A 6,000-nucleotide genomic window follows, 5' to 3' on the forward strand; every position below is an offset into this window, starting at 1 on the left:
TTGAACTATGAAATAATTTGACTTGATAACTTTAAGTGTTCTTGGAAAATTTTATGATGTGTAGGAACTTGATGGGGTATATAGTCTATGAACTTATGAGATTGTGGGATGGACAACCATTCCAACAAAGGCTCTGTATGGTTAATAATACAATCCATTAGATATTCTATGTTATCACTCAAATTCTCCTTTACTGAAAAAGTTTTCCATTGCTCTACAGAATTCATTTGTTCTCAGAAAGTGGTTCCTAATTGAAGTTTTAAAATGCCATTTTAATGAGAGCGCAGACAACATCCTAGAAGATATAAGAGCTGTTGTCTACTCCATCAGGAACATGGATGTCGAGAAGTATTATTAAATTTCCTTTATTGTAATGCACACGTCTTATAGTATTTATTATTTATAGATAGATAAACAGGTATAAAGACTTACATCACAGACATATTTTGGCCTCTATTCTATGCAAACATGTAATATTTTTAAATACAATTGTTCTTTAAACACGGATCCGCAGCACGTGCATCTCCACTAGTTTAAACAAACAAAAATCAAGATACCACTCTAATTTCCTTTCCGTGGAATCCTTGCTATTGAAGCTTTCCTTGATTCCGTGGCAGCCCACAGAGAAACAGTCATGCGTGTCAGATCCAGCTAGTATCTCCGCGTGCACATGCTTGATGAACGTGCCTGGTAACGTGTACGCATGCTGGTGCTTATCACTACTAGAAAACCGCCCTTAGAGCAACTCCAAGAGGTTGCTGAAATGTTATCCCCCAAAACAATGTATTGGGGACTATGCTAAATTTTTCTTTCCCCAAAAATGTATAAACTCACAGCAGAATGCCAATAACTATCCTTAATATTTCAAAACTGGCCACGTCATTGTAATTGGACCCATTACTTGGGCATGGCATTTGACTCAATATTTCATGATCACTTGGCCAAGAGCCTATGTCCAAGTTCCGGACTTCCATCTCCGGCAGCTGCACGTAGACGAACACACTTACACACACGCCACCACAGCTGCGCTGGCGTACAGGCCCTAGGTCGATCGAGAGCACCATGACAGGCGAAACCACGGACGCCATGCACGCCGCTGCGCTGGCGGTTGTCGTCAGTCATCACCACACTGGCGCAGCTTGGTCCCGAGTGTGGAGAGCGATGCAGTGATGCCGGCGCGCTGGCGAGGAGGAGTGGCCGGCGACCGAGGCGGTCGGCGAGTAAGGTGGGCATGAAGATGGACAGCGTCCACTGCTAGAAAATCTCTCATTAGTACCGGTCGGGAACCCCCGGTTTGTACCGGTTTCCCGACCGGTACCGCTCCTCCGGTACTAAGTGCACGCGCACTTAGTACCGGTCAGCTGGCCCGGTACTAAACGGCCTGTTTAGTACCGGTTGGTAACACCAACCGGTACTAAACTGCTGGCCACGCTAGCAGCTAGGCCGAGCAGTTTAGTACCGGTTGGTAATACCAACAGGTACTAAACAATTTTTTTTCTTCTTTTTGATGCTTTATATTTGTTCTCTTTTTCTTTCAATTTCAATTAATTAGTATTAGTAGTCGTACTCGCAGCGGTTTGTGTATTTGTACTCGTACTCGTATCTAGAATTCGTATTTGTATATGGAGCAAAGCAAATAAAAAAATTATATACATACATGGATAAAAGAAATGTTAGAAATTATATACATACATGGATAAAAGACAATAATATTTACAAGTATGAATTCTCATAAGTTTTTTCCAACAAATTCTTCAATAATTCTAATCATCTGCATCGTCATCGGCACCGGCATCATTCTTGCAGCGTTTGTTGAGTTTATCAGCTCGAGCCACACTTATCATTGGATCGGAATGAAATTCACCATTTGGATTTATCACCTCAACCAACAGGAATCTACAGAGTGCTTCTTGAATTGCCCTGATTCTTTCCGGTTCGATGAGTTCTCTTTCAGTCTCCAAATCTGTCAACAACAAATAAACACCAATAGTTTAATTTAGTACCTGTATGGAATTAGATACAAGAAATTGTTACTAATGTTATACGTACTTCGAAGTTTTCTTGTGTCACCCTCTTGGTATCTCTGCAAAAAAAGTGCATGTGCTCACATACGTAGTATCCGCAGAGGTTGGTTCCTTGTTTCTGTCTCAAACACTATATACATATATACATGTTATGAAATATTCATGCTGTTTGAATAAATGAAAGTAGATGTGCGATATTCGTACCGGCTTGTTATGGTTGAATTCAAGCTTAGTCGGGGTTGACGCGACTCCTAATTGTGTTTTGAGGAACTGAGACCATGCCCTTTGCATGATGTCTACGAGATTTTGATATAATTCTGATGGCTTATTCAAGGAGTCCCACACAGTAACTTGGGACCGATCGATTTCGATCACAAGTAGGATCCAGTGGAAACTGTTGATACATACATATGGATACAAGAAATGTTAGATATATACACTTATTGGCTAGTTGAAGTGACTCAGAAAGTTAAAGGACTCACTTGAAGTTGTACGGCAACAGAATGAATGTGCGATCGTGCTGCCCTTTCAAGGACATGACTAAATTATTCTCGGTCCGATTAGGATATTGGCGTACACACTCCTCATGTATAACATTCGGATCTATGAATCCAATGTTGTAAATCCCGCTCTTCCAACATTCTTGCATTTTCATCCTGCACGATCACAAATAAAAGGAGGGAATGAGAAATCTAAACGACTTAGTAGAGCTCGAGTATACAATTGACAGAAAACACTTACATAGACCATACACTGACGAGGGACTTGTCTAGGGCATCTTGATGGAATAGAAACAAAAAATGGTCAAAATCAATCCAAATGTCATCCATTCCCCGATAGAAATGGGTATGTTTAATTCGAGCAGCTAGCATTATATACCCCTCTGCACATGCTTTCAAGTACCACTGATGTAACTCACGCATTCTTGATGGTAGGGTGTCAATCAACTCTGGCCACATCAGAGGTTCCCCTAGTACAAATGGCTTTCTTCCTACCCCTTGGTGAACCGGGATTTTTTCCTGACCTAGGAGCTGAGCTTTTGTGAGGTTCGTTTCCTTGACAAACTCAGCAGTAGCTTCATCCTCTTTTGAAAGCACTACTAGAGGGGGTACGCTTTGTTTGGGTTGTTCGCCGAGCTGGGGGACTTGGTTGTACCTCCGATTACTCTTCTTCTCCCATGATTTTGTAATCGAGCGGTCGTAGTCCGACATCAGTGCAGGCTTTGGTTGGCACATCATGGATAGATATAATTTCTTCGCTACCAGATCCACTGGTTCCTTTGGCGGAGGCTTCTTTGGCTTCAACTGCTTGCGCACGTCTTCTTGCACCCAAACATCCAATTCCTCTGGAGTCATTTCGTAACCTGACTTCTCTGGCGCGGGCTTCTCTTTCTTCTTTCGTTCTTGGGTCTTCTTATATCTTGGAGGTGGCGGTAGCGGCACCCAAGCAGATTTCTTCTTCTTTGCGGGGCGAGGAGATGGCGGAGGCGGACTAACACTAGGCTCCCCGGAAGCGGCCGGTGACGGTGATGGACTAACGCTGGGGTCCTAGGCTGTGGGCGGTGACGGTGGATCCACACTGGGCCTCGGAGACCCTTGAGCAGCTGGCGGTGACCTCGGAGACGGGCTAGGATCCCTTCCTACAATTTTTATGTACTGTTTTTTCCAACAGATCCAAGTGTGGAGGGCCTGTCCTAGTTCCTCTTCTCCATTGCCTCCAGGGATCTCGAGGTCGAGGTCTTCCCATCCTTTCTCGACACGGTCAACCATGACTCTAGCATATCCTTCTGGAATCATCATGCCATGGATTATCCCGCCTTGAACAGGGACTTCAGCAACCCCGTGAGCGACTACTTTCAGTTTTTTCCTTAGCGGAAATAGAAGCTCACAGGGGGTCCTCACGGCGATGTCGTCCACGTGGTAATGTTCCGCAACCGTTTCCTCTTGATCTACGGCTGGGTGTTCCGTTGAAGCGACGCTGCTACGACGCTGCGAGCCGACGGGGCTAGTCTCCAGCTGAGCCGTTGATCTGGCTTCTGGTGGCTGCTGTTGGCTAGCTGTAAGTGCACCTTCGATCAAAGCAACCCATTCTTCTAGGGCATGCACCTTCTCTGCTACTTCAGCCTTTCTTCTCTGTCGGCTTTGATACGTCTCAATATCACCACTGAAGCCATGCTTCCATTGAACTATGCCCATGCCTCGCACACGTCCTGTGTGTTCCGGTGTGCCAAGAGCGTACGTTAGCTCATCTTTCTCTCTGTCTAACTTGAAGCTGCCTTCAGACACGGCCTTTAGTGCCACATCGAGCCTGCCGGCCGCTTCCCTTATGGCATCGCTAGTGACGAACGACCCATCTTCCATATTCAATGAGCCTCCATGAGCGTAGAAGTAATGTTTTGCTCGCAACGGCCAGTTGAAAGTCGCCGGTATGATTCCTCTGGCAACGAGATCATCTTCCATCTTCTGCCATTTCGGAATCGCCGACGCATATCCTCCTTGCCCAAGATGATGGAAGTGCTTTTTTTGCTCGCATTCTCCTTGGCTTGGGCTGTATTCTTCTCGCTATCCTCGGACGACTTGTACTGCACGAATGCCTCCCAATAAGGATGTTGATTCTTGAAGTTTTTCTCGAAGTCCGGCGTGAGTCCCTTTTTAACATAATCTTTGTTTAAATTTTTCTTGAACGTCTGAAAAGCAATAGCCATCTTCTTCATGACCCAATCCTTAAACAGCTATTCTTTGTCCTCCGGAAAGGTGAAGTGCCGTTTGACATCTGCCCATAACATTTCTTTCTCGGTCTTGGGAACGACGTCAGCATCGATATCTGTGGCTTTACTTCTCTTCCATAGCTTGAAGCTAATGGGAATGTGGTCCCTGACATAACATCCACATTGATTCACCACCGTCGTCTTCACACCCATAGGAGACTTTGGTTCACCGTCAGGATTCAATGAAGTGATAATAGTGTGCCCCTCCATGATTTTCTTCGACCCTCGTTTCCGTTTTGGTTTCCTAGTCGATCCGGATGCCTAAAAAATATGTATTTAGTACGCATTGTACTTACATACAGAATTAATGCGTATGTTTATATATATAAGCACGAATTGTATATACCTCTGCGCTATCATCTTGCACAGTCATTTGTTCTGTCTGGTTATCATCACCATCGCCAGTATCGTTAAGGTATTGACTGCCATCGTCCTCGGCAACATCCTCTTTGTTGTGGTGCGTGCCCGTATCAATTATGTCCGCAAGAAAGGCCTCGTCGTCATCACGGCGAAAGGGTTCCATTTCGTTTCCTATATGAATCAACATATGTTTGATATGCAATTTTGTACTAATTAATAATGTATAAAAAAATTACAAGTGCACCTTCGATAAAGCCGCACAACGCATACATGGACAAAATTTCTAAAATTTACATCATATACATCTTATATACAATGTGCCCTGGAATTTTATAAAATGTGCCCTGAATTTTCTAAGATTTTCTACTAATTACACCTGTTTATAGTATAGCAAACTAAAATTTACAAAGAAAATTAGAAGTTCAATAGATAAAGCTGTACAAGACAAAATTTACATCATTTACATTTCATAACATACACAATTCAAAAATACCAAATAAAACAATAAATGTGAAGCTCGTAAAGACATGAAGTTTTCTACAATATATAATATTTTTGTACAATATCCATAATTACTACAAGATATAAAGACATACTTCTGTACAATATACCTAAGCAATAATTTTCCAAACATTTTCCTTAATTTCTCATAATTTCTCTACATTTTCCATAATTTTCCATACATTTTTCATAATTTTACATACATTTTCCAAAATTTTCCATACATTTTCTACAAATTTCAACAATTTACTACATTTTGAACAAATATCTATAATTTTCTACAAATTTTCAACAAATTTATTATAATTTGAAAAAATATCTATAATTTCTACAGATTTTCTAAATTTC

Source organism: Panicum virgatum, chromosome 8K, assembly GCF_016808335.1.
Source record: "Panicum virgatum strain AP13 chromosome 8K, P.virgatum_v5, whole genome shotgun sequence".
NCBI lineage: Eukaryota > Viridiplantae > Streptophyta > Magnoliopsida > Poales > Poaceae > Panicum > Panicum virgatum.